Raw genomic sequence first — 14972 nt, forward strand, 5'->3', positions numbered from 1 at the left:
TTTTTTTGAGACAGAGTCTCACTCTGTTGCCCAGGCTGGAGTGCAGTGGCACAATCTCGGCTCACTTCAAACTCTGCCTCCCAGGTTCACACCATTCTCCCACCTTAGCCTCCCGAGTAACTGGGACTATAGGCGCCCACCACCACACCCGGCTAATTTTTTGTGTTTTTCAGTAGAGGTGAGGTTTCACTGTGTTAGTCAAGATGGTCTTGATCTCCTGACCTCGTGATCTGCCCGCCTTGGCCTCCCAAAGTACTGGGATTACAGGTGTGAGCCACCGTGCCCAGCCACAATTAGCATCTGATGACCAGGGGCCCATTATATTAAAAAGAGAGACTTGGGTACTCTTGTGGTGAATTTTTTTGCAATCCTTCACTTGTAATTTCTTCTCAAGACAGGTCTATGTGTTTGCTAGAAAGGGATCTCAAAAGAGGAGTCCCTTTTTCTGTAAGTTCTTCCTCTCCCACTGACTGCAGCATCAGATGGGAGAACTCTAGCAGGTCAGAATACTTTTGAGTGAAAACATTTTCTGCAGGTCCCTAGTCCTAAATATACCAGGAAAAAAAGAAATATACATTTTGTGGAACAAACATATCACAACGCCTACAAAATTTCTTATTTTCTAACATCTAGTATAGTGGTTTTTCAAATTTTAGCAGGCAACATGATCACCTGGAAAACTTAGAACACACAGATTGATGGGCCCCACCCTAGAGTTTTTGAGTCAGCAGGTTTAGGGTAGGGCCTGAGAATTTGCATTTCTACTACCTTCCCAGGTGATGCTGATGCTGCTAGTCAGGGGACCACACTTTGAGAACAGTTAATTCAGTGAAAAGTAAATTTCATAGTAATCACAGTTTCATAGTTTCACAGTAATCACAAAATTTGACTTGGTATCAAAACAAACAACAGAAAACAGCCATCTCTGAAAGCAGCTTTTTTTCCCACCTGAATTTAACCAAATTATCAAATAAAAGAAAATAGCTGCTTCTTCTCACCTGGATGCTTAAAAGGATCTCAATGCTCTTGCCCTGACTGGTCCCCATGCCAGTCTCCTCTCTAGGCTCAGGCCTCTGTTCCCTGGTGAACAGTCTTTAAGTGTTGCCTGGGTAATTGTCCCTCTATTAGAAAGTGCTACAGAAATATCTTATTTGGAAATAAGATATCCATACTCTTTCTCGTTTATTTCCTTAAGAACGTTGCTGCTCTTATTAAGTCAGTTGCCCTTACTAAGCGAGCTCTGTAACAGGAGTTAGGAAACTTGCCTCTGTACGTATATTCTCATCTTGCCCCTCTGGATCTACTTTCCTACATTCTTTGCCATGCTCTGTGCTTGGGAAGCTGGCTCTGGATTTTATTAACTCCAAAACTCTTTTATTTTTTACTTTCTTCTGGGGTTGACCCACTGGGGAGCACCAGCCAGATATTCAATTGCAGGAGGAGGTGAAGGTTGTGTTATTAATTCTTAAGCTTCCAGTGTGCTCTGCTTGAGGTTGTCAGTGATTTTTTCACCAAAGGCCTCTTGAGAAGCCCCTCCCCTACAGCTATAGCTTAGAGTCTCCTTGGGTCTGGTTCTCTGCTCTTGCTCCTGTAGGCCCAGGATTATCATGTTACCACTGTTGTAAAACAACATGCCTCCTCCCTCTGCCCTGCAACCAACAAGCACCATCTCCTGTTGATTTCCCTAAACTTTGCCCATATCGTCTTAAATAGCCCCCTTATTAAGCTCTTCTCAGTTATCATGTTCAGGGTCAGAACCACCAGTGGGACAACTCCCTTAGGAGAAGGCTTGTCAAAAACTGGCCCTTAAGGAAAGTTTTAGAATTTCAAAGTGTGCAGAAATAAGGTCAATGAAGCAGAGAAAGCCTTTACCTCATGATGCTGTGAAGATAGTAGTGCTTTGGTTCAGGCTTGGAGGCTCCTTCAAGGTTTGTCCACAGCATTTTAGGGCTTCTCAGATAAGCTCGCTGCTTATATATGGGAGGTATATCCAGGCAGTTTTTTACACCCTTGATGCTCAGTGAATTGGCAGGGTGAAAATGACACAGAGAGAGAGGGGTGTCTCTGCTTTGATTACAAAATACATGCTGAGTTTTGGCAGCTAAGAGGATGTGTGTGTGAGAAGCAGTTTTGATATGCAAATTCCCTTGCTGGGGTCAATGTGGTGTAGGAGATAGAGGATAACTGGACCTTATGATGACATTCAGTGTTGTGGAAAAACCAGTGGCAGACAGGAACGTATATTTTTGTGAATCATGTCAGACTCTGTTGTCAAACTTGTTACTATCACATGTATCCAGCCAGGTGGTTCCAGGGACTTCTACAATGGAAGCTCCTTAGACCAGAGTCAGTGGTTTGTGCCTAAAAGAATACTGTAGAAAGTCATTGTCAATTTGTGGAAGAATGAGGTTGCAGATGGTTAGGTCTTCTTCTGTGGGGCTGTGTTAGGCAAAACAACTCCTTCTCAATTTTGAGATATTGGTCTGTAAGAAAGGTCCCATACTGGTTACATCCTCCAGCGGCATTTGCATTACTGCCAACCCTGACTATAGTGGAGGCTACTCAAGTGTATTGACTGTTTTGATGATCTTTACTGTTCACCATCAGTGGTTTAAACAATGTTTTAGCTGGTCAGTAGAGAAACATACGCAATGTACTCAGAGAATGTGATTGGGTCATGGGGGTTAAAAATCTAAATCCAAATTCACATAGTTCTTCTGAGTTGTCCTTATGTTTCTTCTGTTTCTACTGCTTTGAAGATTATGTGTTACAAAGCAACAACCATCAGAGAGTCAATCAAACAATATTCACATGTTTAATGAAAAATTTATATGATACCAAGGCTGATGTAATTGCCCACACAATTAGCAGGGAAAAAGGAAAATTTTGAAAGCTGCTATTCTGAATTACTCTTGTGAATTGTTACAACATCATCCTGTAAGTTTCTGGATCTTGGTTTTGTAAGGGGTAAGATAAGCAAAAGGGCAAAGACTGAGAGCGATTTCCCTTTAAGTGAATATTTCAAGGTAGGGTTATTAACTTCATTACTGTCTTCTCATAATTGCCAAATGAAACTGTAGCCTGGCTGTGCTGTTTCTTCTTTGTCTTGGGCCTGTAACTAGACTATATTTCCCAGGATCTCATGTGGTAAGGTGTGGTCATGGGCATGGGACGGGAGGCTGTCAAGAAGCAGAAATGATTCTATAATTGGGTATCTTAAATTGTAACTGGAAAAAGAGAAGACTAGACCAAGGCTACAGATGTAATTTGGAAGGAAGCAGCAGTCACTCATATTGGCCAGTTTAAGGGGCTGCTTGATTATTTTTGAATCCAGTTGGAAAATATTCATATTTTTGTCTGCACTCAGACATGATTACAGAATGGCCTTGTATTTTGCCTTGACCCATCCTGGTCACAGGGCGACCTTGTTTGGTGTTGATAATGTTCTTTGAAATAGTTTACATGCACAGAACACCAGGCCAGCTCTCAGATGTCTGGGGCAGCTCTTCTCTTTCTTTTCAGGGAACTTCTGAGTTACTGCTCTAGCATCTTCTGAGTTACTGCTCCAGTTACTGCTCCTGACCTTTCTAAAGCCAAAAATTATATAGACAAGAAGGACTGCCCAGAAAAGGAGCATCAAATAAGATTTTGTGCATTCACAGTTCAAATGAGAGCTGATATCTTAGGAAAAGAACATGCTTAAGAAAGAGTATAGTATATAATCTGTCTCTCTATGTGAATTAAAAACTCTTCTCCATGTCTATTCAAGTAAGGATTTAGGCAACTTGAGAGATACGCCACATCTCCCCATTCACATGAGACAAGTTCCTAGAAGAATGTGCTGGACCTCTTGACATCGTTTTTTTTTTTAAAGATGGAGTCTCGCTGTATTACCCAGGCTGGAGTACAGTGGCGCTATCTCTGCTCACTGCAACCTCCGCCTCCCAGGTTCAAGCGATTCTTGTGCCTCAGCCTCCAGAGTAGCTGGCATTACAGGCATGCACCACCACACCCAGCTAATTTTTTGTATTTTTAGTAGAGACGGGGTTTCACCATGTTGTCCATCCTGGTTTCGAACTCCTGACCTCAGGTGACGCACCTGTGTTGGCCTCCCAAAGTGCTGGGATTACAGGTGTAAGCCACTGCACCTGGTCTGTCTTGACATCTTACAAGCACAGGATATCGTTTAGATCCATGTATTCTTCCATAAACCCACCAAATCTCAACATTACTTAAGTAGTGAGAATCCCCATTTTATTCCTTAAGTATACTCTAATAAGAAAAGTAGGAAGAAAATAACTCTCAGCATAATGACAGCACAGAAATGGAGGTTAGAACCACTCAGGGGAACGAGGGAAAGGAAACTAGGCCCACATAGCCCTGCTGTGGAAGACCAAGTTTGCTGAAAGGCAAGAATGATTGTTAGTCAAATATTGTTTCATCTGGGGTTCAGCAAACCTAGGGCATTACATTCTACACCTGTTAGGTGACAGAATCACCTGATGGAGGGAGTTCCTCGCAGGTATTTGCCATCGTGTTTATTTTGGGGCTGTGTGCTCTGAGTACAAGACAATAGCGCCCCATCATAGAACAACCATTATTCTGTATTTGAGGCCAGTGGGATGTTTTCTTCTGAGGTTTCCTTTCTTGCTCTGCAGCTTGGCCATAATGAGAAATATTAAAACCCTTTACCTTTACTTGTCCTTGTGCACACAAGATGGTGTTGTTCAGTAGTGAAGGCCACCTGGAATCAGACTGCCTGGGGTCATTAATGGACTTTGCTGCTTGCTGGATGTGTGATCTTGGGATAGTTGGTTCACATTTCTAAGCCACATTTACTTATCCATATAATCAGAACAGCACTAGGACTTTTGTCATGGGGTTATGTTGAGATGAAGTGGGATATTGCATGGAAAGCATGTCTCATTTAATAGCATTCAGTAATTGTGAGTGTTGCTTTCACAGTGTGGGACAAGTCCCTCTATCTGTGCAGTCTGTGCTGACCATTAGCTGCAGCCCTTCCCCCACTATAGTTTTTCCCAGTGGGCACTGAGAGAGAGATGTCTCATGTCGTGTCTGACTGTGCAGCTGCTGAGACAGGGGTATCCTGTTCTGAGCTTCAGGCCAGGACAATCTAGATATTCCCATCTCAGGCTCAGGTCAGGGAACCCTGGCCATATCTGCACATACAGCCCAGCAGTACCTTTTGGGCAGCAGGCATTCAACCCCTCCCTAGTGAGAATGGACCTGTGTAGGGGGAGAATAGATTTTGGAATGGGACTTATTTCCTCTCAGCTCTCTCTCTCTCTCTCCAGTTCTGTATCATATGGGAAGCTTCTAGGAGGCCAATCGTGTTTTCAGATACAAATATCTTCTGTAAGGCACTAGCCCTGACTCAACTCTAAAAGGGATAGAAACATAAGCAAATACTGAAATGAACATTAGGAGAGCTGCTTACACTGAGAACAGTATGACTTTGGAATTTTCATGCATAAAATTATTGCTTGGTAACAGCGTGTCAGAGAAACAGAGTGAGTGTTTGTCATGTGGTCACTGAATTTGGCAGCAGTCCTGGTTCTGTGAGGCTCTGGCTCAACTGATTAGGTATTCAGGATCTGGCCCAGTGTGTCCTTGGATAAACACAGCCATGAACCACACAGGACAGAGCAACAATAAGGAAACAGCCAACACATTGTGTGAGAGAGAGAGAGAGTGAGAAAGAGAGAGAGTCTACAATAGGAAAAAAACAATAGAAACTAGAGAGGGAAACTCATTTCTCATGGGCAGGATGCCTACTTGTAGAAGTGAAACTTAAGCATTGGAGAAATGAAACTTAACCACTATCAACATTCCAGGACCAGTTCTGTGTTCGACTAACTAGCTGAGTGAACTTGATTTCACTTAAACACTGAGTTTCCTCATCAGGTATAGAAAAAGGTTGGCCTTGAACAGTGTTTTACAACCTTGGCTGCAAACTAGAAAATTCCTTGGAAATCTTTTAAAAATGCAGATGCCTGAGCCAGTCTCCAGCCCAATCAATCAGAATCTCTGGAAGTGAAGCCCAGGTATGAGTATTATCAGTAAGTTTTCTGAAAAAAGTAATCCCAAAGTGATTTTTTGTGCGTGGTTTAAAACAACTAGACTAGATTTTTGTCACTCAGGATATGGTCTGTTACAGTGGCATCATCATCTACTAAAAGCCTAGAAATGCAGAACATCAGGCCCCTCCACAGATCTCCTGAATGAGAACTTGCCTTTTAACATGGCCAGATGATTTGCTGGTACATTAAAGTTTGATAGATACTTTTCCACATGATCCCTGGATCCCTTTCAGGTCCAAATGCTTTGGATCAGGGACTCACTCCTAATAAATACCTATCTTTCTATGAGACTCTGAGTCAAGAACTTTATTCTTCTATGCTTTGGTTTCCCCATGTGTACCCTGATAATCCATGTAATACCAGAGAGGATGTAGGTCAAAGTGCATTGACCTCTAAAGAGAGTGTCTGATGTTTGCTTTTGAGACTCCTCATGTTTGCAAACTTCCACCAATCGTGTCCACTGAGAAAATGCTCAGCTACTAGGAACTTCTCTGCTCTGAAATTCCTGGTAATCTTCATACTACCTCAGGGGTCTTGATGGCTATCTTTGGGCTACTCTGATTTGCTTTTCTGGCTGACTCCCACGTGTTCCAGTTCTAACCGAATTTCTGTGCTTTCATTATTTTACATGTCAAACATTCATTCACTTGGAATTGTCTATATAAATTGTAGGAAACATTTACATCACTGAACTAGACTCAAGATATTTCATAGATCCTATAATGTCTGTTGGAGAAGTCCTCAGGTTCCTGGAAAGCAAGTTGTTTTTAGACTGTCTGAAGTATCTTGGGACCTGAAAAGTCCATGCCTATAAAGGAAATGAGAAGAGGTGAAGATGTTTTCTAGATGCAATTGAAATTTAGGATTATAAATTGAGCTGTAAAAACAAGTTCTAACAGTTGTGCCATTCCCGTGGTTCTGGGAAAACCATAAAGGTTTAAGGAACCTGTGATCCAAGCATATTGTTAGTATGGTCAAGGCAGCCTTCATTGCTCTAAGCTCCTTGTCGATTTCCAAAATCAGCAGGCTATGAATTATCATTAGGTACAGGCCAGGTACTCTGTTGGGACCCATAGAACATGTTTCCTCTTCTCAAGTGACCTGTCATGTAGCAGGAGACAGATTGATAAGCACTTAATTTGCTTTTAATAAAAGCAGTACACATTGGTTGCTTTGAAATAACATTGAATTGGATACTTATCTCTTCCTGAGGTTCATGAAAAACTTCCTTGGTTAACTTTTTGTCTTTAACCTGAAGTGTTTGGCAAAATCATAATCCAGTTGTCTCCCCTACTGGGAGAATAATCCCAAGACTGTCTAGTCCGTGAGCAGGCCTGACCCCAAAGCGGCCCCGTGGCTACTCTTGCAGTGTGCAACGATGCTGGCTGCACACACTAGGGGAAAGGCTTTGGTCCAGGACCATAAAACTGTTCTTTTTTTTTTTTTTTTTTTTTTTTTGAGACGGAGTCTTGCTGTGTCTCCTGGGCTGGAGTGCAGTGGCCGGATCTCAGCTCACTGCAAGCTCCGCCTCCTGGGTTTTACGCCATTCTCCTGCCTCAGCCTCCGGAGTAGCTGGGACTACAGGCGCCCGCCATCTCGCCCGGCTAGTTTTTTGTATTTTAGTAGAGACGGGGTTTCACCGTGTTAGCCAGGATGGTCTCGATCTCCTGACCTCATGATCCGCCCGTCTCGGCCTCCCAAAGTGCTGGGATTACAGGCTTGAGCCACCGCGCCCGGCCTTAAAACTGTTCTTGTATGTCAAGTCGTGGTACTCCTGCAAAAGCAGATAAGAAGGAATGTGCAACAGTGAAACTGCCCGCTGACTACACAAATTGGTACACTGGAGACAGAAAGTTTTATGTGATAGGGGCCTCTTAGAGGGGCTTCCTCCTACCATCTACCCTCAAGTAGGTCCCATATTTGTGTTGTTCCCTTCTTTGTGTCCATATGTAGTTAGTGTTTAGCTCCCACTGGTGAGTGAGAACATGCAGTATTTTGTTTTTTGTTCCTGTGTTAGTTCGCTTAGGATAATGGCCTCCAGCTCCATCCATGTTGCTGCAAAGGACATGATCTTGTTCTTTGGCTGCGTAGCACTCTGTGCAACCAAAATTTAGAGTCTTAAATTAGAAGAACATAGATCAATACCCATGTTATTCTTATAGCTCTGAGAATTCCAAAGATATTTAAGGTTCCAACAGTAAAAATAATTGGTCAGATGGTAGGCGATCTTCACAAGTAGTACTCACAAGCCTCCAAAGCAGCATCCATTGTCAGGGGCTTCTCGTCAGTTCAAACATTCAGCAAACCAGTAATGCTTACCTGTGTTATGCCTGGCATTCTGAGAACACCAGTTGGGAAAATGATGGAGATGCCCCTTCTTCCCCTCCATCGCTAGTGGTTTGCTATCTTGTGGGAGACAGAGACAGATTAGAACATATCTGATTTTACTGTACTAAAACATGTACAGTTCTGATGCTGTGAAAGCACAGAGAAAAGAAACACTACTTTGTGAGGCTCATAGAAGACATTTTGGATCATGTTATTGATCTCCAGCCTTAAGGTAAATAAAGAGTCATAGTTCTGATGTGAACTAACATGGAGAGTAATGGAATTATCAAGATTCCCCATCTGTAAGCAGGCCACAAGCTTAGCCTTATTAACCCATATGTCTTAAGCTGTATGCATTAAGATCGTGAAGTGGCAGTGCAACATGATGTAGGAGTGCCTGGTCTTTCATTAGATACTCTTACCCACCAACTTAACCAGGCTGTCTGTGTAAGTTCTGTGATATCTCCTTTTGGTGGGATCTGGCCACTCCCTACTTGGGCTGATTATTGCTTTAAAGGAACAGTTCTCAAATGGGGGCAATTTTGCCCCTGGGGGCATTGGTAATACCTGGAGACGGTTTTTTTTTTTTTGAGACGGAATCTCACTCTGTCACCCAGGCTGGAGTGCAGTGGTATGATCTTGGCTCCCTGCAGTCTCTGCCTCCTGGATTCAAGCAATTCTCCTGTCTCAGCCTCCCAAGTAGCTGGGAGTACAGATGCCCGCCAGCATGTCCAGCTAATTTTTGTACTTTTTGCGTAGAAATGGGGTTTCACCATATTGGCCAGGCTGGTTTTGAACTCCTGACCTCAGATGACCTGCCTGCCTCAGCCTCCCAAAGTGCTGGATTACAGGCATGAGCCACCGCACCTGACCCCTGGAGACACTTTGGATTATCACAACTGGAGATGTGGGTGTACTGACATCCACTGGGTAGAGGTCATTGCTGATGCCAAACATCCTATAATGTACAGAACAGCCACTCACAGCATAGAGTTATCTGGCCCCAAATGACAGTAGTGCTTAGACTGAAAAACCCTACATTAGTTCCAAAAGGACTTTCTGCAATGTTAAAAATGTTCTAGGCCAGGTTGGGTGGCTCACACCTGTAATCCCAGCACTTTGCAAGGCCATGTTGGGAAGATCACTTGAGCGTGGGAGCTTGAGACCAGCCTGGGCAACATGGAGAGATCCTGTCTCTACAAAAAAAAAAAAAAAAACCCTTAGCCCGATGTGGTGGTGTGAGCCTGTAGTCCTAGTTTGTTGGAAGGCTGAGGCAGGAGGATTGCTTGAGCTCAGGAGTTTGAGGTTGCAGTGAGCCATGACTGTTGCAGCACTCCAGTCTGGGCAACAGAGACAGATCCTGTCTCAAAAAAAGAAAAAAAAAGAAAAGAAAACATTCTAAATCTGTGCCACCACCAGCTGTATGTTACTATTGAGCACTGCAAGTGTAACTAGTGCATCTGAAGAACTGAGTTTTCGATTTTATTTTAATTAATTTAAATATAAATGGAAATAGCTGCCTAGTGGCTTCATATCAGACCTCCCAGCTCTACGTAAAAGCTCGCAGTATCAGACGCTTGATACAACATGTGATGGAAGCAGCACATGCCTTAGGTAGCACATACCAGTTTCTTGAGCTGCAGCTTTTACAGCTTTAATGTAGTTCATTAAGAAACTTCCTACATTTTCTTGGCACCATGATCTTTGGCTGTATGTGGGGAATAGAGTATGCATCCCTGCTTCAGAGGAGACTAGGAATGCCATTCTCTCTGCCTTTCCTTCCATTCATATATCCTGATGAATCTCCTTTTTAAAAAACTCAAAAGATTTGTGTGCTAGTATCTAAAGAAGACTTGATATTCAGGGGATAATTTGCTGAGAAGTAGCTGCTGAAGGTAGTAGAGGGTGCAAATACCTCTATATAGGAAACGGTTCTATTTAGGAAAACTCATTGAAAACATTATCTGTTGTCCATAGAATATTCCTTTATGATTCTCTTCATTCATCTCTTTCCTTCAGCTTTTTCATGAACTTTTTGAAGTTTCTTGATAAAGATAACTCCAATATACCAGTTTTCAGAACTTAGCTCAATGGCTTGGTTCCCAGGATTGAGAGAAACCACTTCTTGGCTGCTCACTGCCATCCCCTCCTCAGCTGCCTGAAATGAAAGGGCACAGAGATGATTCTTAATCATTGTCCAGTAGAATAGGCACAGTCCAGGAGCCCATCCTGGCAATTGAATCTAGAAGCTTGCAGAGGGAAGACGTGGCCTGTGGTCAGTGGTTTCCTCAGCCCAGTGTCCTGTTTACCAAGCACTAGTTGGAAGGGCACTTAAGAGACATTCTGGGGCCCCAGAAAGGCAGGAGATGAGTTTCTCTTCCCTGAGCTTGGAGTGAATGCTTCTCTTGTATGTACAAGAAGAATGTACAAGTAAAATGCTTCTGTTGTATGTACATGTCATTCTAAGGAGTTATTTCCTTTGCCGTAGGCTGTGGAGAAGGTTGTGGAGTCAGCACTGCCCATGGAAAAAGACTGACATTGAGCTTAATGAATATAATGCAATCCCTGTGGTAGATACCTGGCAGCTCCAAAGAATTCCAGAGCTGGGGAGAGCAGATTCAGATGCCTTCTAACCGTGTGTGTGTGTGTGTGTGTGTGTGTGTGTGTGTGTGTGTGTGTGTGTGAGTTTTCTGTTTGTGTTTGTGAGTGTGTGAGTTTGTATGTGTGTGTAAGTTTATATGTTTGTGGGTAGTTAAAGTGATGCTCTGGGGGCATATCTTTCTCTATCTGCTTTGGATTCCTCCAAATTTTTTTCTTCATCCTTAGTAACTTGAACCTGAGTTATAATTAGCACCAAGCCAGGACCAGAGCAGGAAAAGTGGACAACTTACCTGATGTGTTAGACCTGGCTATTCCTTTTTTCTCTCACCATCTTAATTTTAATTTTCTTTTTTTCACCATGTTTATATCTTACACACATTGAGAGCTCAATAAGTACATTTTAAAACAAATATTAAATATGTGTGTATTTTCTATAACCCACTTAAGACAATGGTCCCAAGAGAGCAGTAAGCCCATGAAATCCATCAGCAGAACAGAGAATGGAGTTGGTATGTGGAGGGGCTGGAGAGGAAGAAGGTGATGACTGTCTGCTGAGTATGTTTGTGGAAGTCCTCTTCGGAATGTTTTAGAGAGCTGGGGACCCTTTCTGGTATTCTGATCTGTTTGGGCTAAAGCTAACATAATTTAGGCCTAACACACAAATGGAATGTAACCAAAGGCTTGTGAGATGTGGTGCATATGGATTATACATAGAAGTGTAGCCAGAGTTTACGATAGGATCACTGGGGAAAATTTCTTAGATAGCTCTGTGCCAGTGGAATATGAGTTCACAAGTTCACCACACTATTTTCATTCTTCCCTCCTTTTCTCCAGGTCTTGTGCCCCATAGAAAGCGCTTATGCAGCCCAAGATCAAGAGAGTCAATCAGCGATACTTCAAAATCAACTCTGTTTAATAGTTTCTTCCCAGAGCTTTGACAGGCCAAGGCAGGAGGATTGCTTGAGGTCAGGAGTTTGAGACTAGCCTGGGCAACATAGTGAGACCTAACTCTACAAAAAAATAAAAGAAAAATCATCCAGGCATGGTGGTGCACACCTGTAGTCCTAGCTAATTGGAAGGCTGAGGTGGAACGATTGCTTGAACCGAAGAGTTTGAGGCTGCATTGAGCTATGATCATGCCACTGCAGTTCAGCTTTGGTGACAGAGCGAGGCCCTGTCTCTGAAAAAAAAAAGTTTCTGTTTCTGGCACAAGTAAAATTCATGCTATATTGAAAACCTCAGTCAGCAGTAATTACCCAAATACACACACAAACACTCAAAACTTACATTCACAGTTCTCTCACACATAATAGGTGCTGGTTACTAGGGAAACCAGCTTTGGTTTCCACACCAAAGGAAGATGTGAAGGAGCACAATGAGATTCAAACTCTCCCCATCAGATTTATGCAAATGAACTTGCCTGTTAGTCAACTTCTGTAAATAATGCAGTCTAACTTGTAGTAAATTTTCTATGTAACTTTTAACCAAGAAGGAACAATATGTCCCTTGGTTTCTATATGCCTAGATGAGCCAGTAATGGAAAACTATAGCCATCTTGTTTACAAGAATAAGAAGTAGGTTGTGTATTCCCACACTGTATTTTGTGTCCACGAACTGAATATCTTCTAAGACCGTGTTTTCTACATCAGGAATTTCAGGGGCTTCAATTAGCAACCCCCATGTAAAGTGTCATCTCAACTGCTCAAGCCTATTCTTGACTCCATGATAATCAGCATTTCTACTGTGAAAATAAGCAGGAAGTATTTGCGTGATTTTCTGATGGAAATGGAATGCCATCTAATGAAAAGATAGGTAGAAACATTGTTAAATAGTTGGACACAGTGGCTCATACCTGTAATCCTAGTACTTTGGGAGTCCAAGGTGGCAGATAGCTTGAGCTTAGGAGTTCAAGATCTGCCTGGGCAACATGGCAAAACTCTAGCTCTACAAAAAATGAAAAAAATTTATCTGGGCATGGTGGCACACACCTATAGTCCCAGCTACCCAGGGAGGCTGAGGTGGGAGGATTGCTTGAGCCTAGGAGGTTGAGGCTGCAGTGTGAGCTGTGATCATATCACTGCCCTCCAGCCAGAGTGACACAGTGAGATCCTGTCTCAAAAAAAAAAAAAAAAAAGGCAGGTGCAGGGTGGGGGGTGGATTTTTTCCCCCATAGTTATTTTCCAGGAGCATAGGGCTTAGATAAAGTTTAACATTGTCAATGTCATTCCATATTGCCAGGTGTTTGGTGTTGCCCCTACAACATCCTAAGGAGAAGCCATACTAGGCTGGGAAGCCTTAGTTAAAAATTATCAACATTGTGATATCAGCAAATGCATTTTGTCTGCTTGAATACCAGCTGAAAGGGATTAAATCTGCCAGTGACTTAGATTAGTTTGAAAACTAATGCAGTTAGATAGGTTTTGAATTCCTCAATGCTATATGACACTTTCGTTTCTCAGGATGCCGTAGCAGATGACATGTATCAAAAAGCAATAATGCTGTAAAATGAACTGGGGCAAAAAGAAGCTCTTTCTCACTTTTCTCTAGGTTTCCAACTTGGTCCATTAAGATATGAAAACAACTGCTTCTTTCCCCAAGGCTGAAATAGTGAAATAAATATTTCTAGTTTTATTCTTCCCCCTAAAACAAGACAGTGGGATGGGGTAAAGTGACTTTTTTGAATAAACTCAGTATCAGGCATGGTCTTCTCCTTTTTCTTACAAAGAATTATTTCTTAGAGTCATCAATATGCCAAAAGAGAATTGGTTAGGAGCAGCTTTTGAGCCAACTACTCCTTTATGCCCAGTCCTATCTATGACATTTTGGAGGGTCTTGTGGGTTGAATTGTGTCCACCAAAAAGATGCTCTGAAGTTCTGGCCCTCAGTAGTGTGAATGTGACCTTATTTGGAAACAGGGTCTTTGCAGATATAATCAAGTTAAGATGAGCGCATTGGGAGGAGGCTAACCCAATGTGACCGATGTCCTTATAAGGAGAGGAAATGAGACACAGAGGCAGACACACACAGAGGGAAGATATAAAAACACAAGGAAGGATGCCATGTTAAGAGAGAGCATGGCACCTAAGATGAGGCAAGGAAGGATTCTTTGGGGAGTTTCAGACGGAGTGTGGCTCTGCTGATACCTTGATTTTAGACTTCTGGGCTCCAAAACTGAGAGAGAACAAATTTCTGCTGTTTTAAGCCACCCAATTTGTGGTACTATGTTATGGCAGCCCTAGGAAATTAATACACAGAGAAAACATTGAAGTAGGAAAGATCATTTGGATTGATTGCTGTGACCTTAGGGAATCCCCATGTTTGATGGGGAATGAGCCAGGTGTGGTGGCTCATGCCTGTAATCCTAGCGCTTTGGGAGGCCAAGGCGGGTGGGTCACCTGAAGTTGGGAGTTCAAGACCAGCCTGACCAACATGGAGAAAACGGGTCTCTACTAAAAATCCAATTCTTTTTAAACCATCACTCTTAGCCTCACATGCACCACCTCTAGTCTCTGTGGTGCTTGTGCAAATTAGAAAAGAGTGCCCTTTTCTGTGAGTATATGTGTCCCTTGCCAGGACGCTTATCTTGGTGAGCCAAATGTAGACTCGGTTTCATTCTCCTCCCTTGTCCCTTTGGCTAATGAATAATCTGATCAATAATGCCTTGACAACAAGCAGGAGAGATTTTTCTTTTGTGTTGATTATGGGTTTGTCCTGCCTGACATGGGCCATCTTTTCCTCTCTAGATTGTAAGCCAGAGGCACATTCTGGGGTGAAATGTTATTAGACAGCAGTTGTTACTTTCTCAATAGATGCTAGGCACATAAAATCCTCCAAGTTCCCATTTCTTTTAAAAACTGAGCAAATAAAGGGCAGTAAGACAGTTCATTCTCATATGTTTTATGATTAGGAAGCAGAGAGTCAGGGAACCTGGTTAACAACACA

This window comes from Rhinopithecus bieti, unplaced genomic scaffold (assembly GCF_001698545.2).
Source record: "Rhinopithecus bieti isolate Rb0 unplaced genomic scaffold, ASM169854v2 scaffold_53, whole genome shotgun sequence".
NCBI classification, from domain to species: domain Eukaryota; kingdom Metazoa; phylum Chordata; class Mammalia; order Primates; family Cercopithecidae; genus Rhinopithecus; species Rhinopithecus bieti.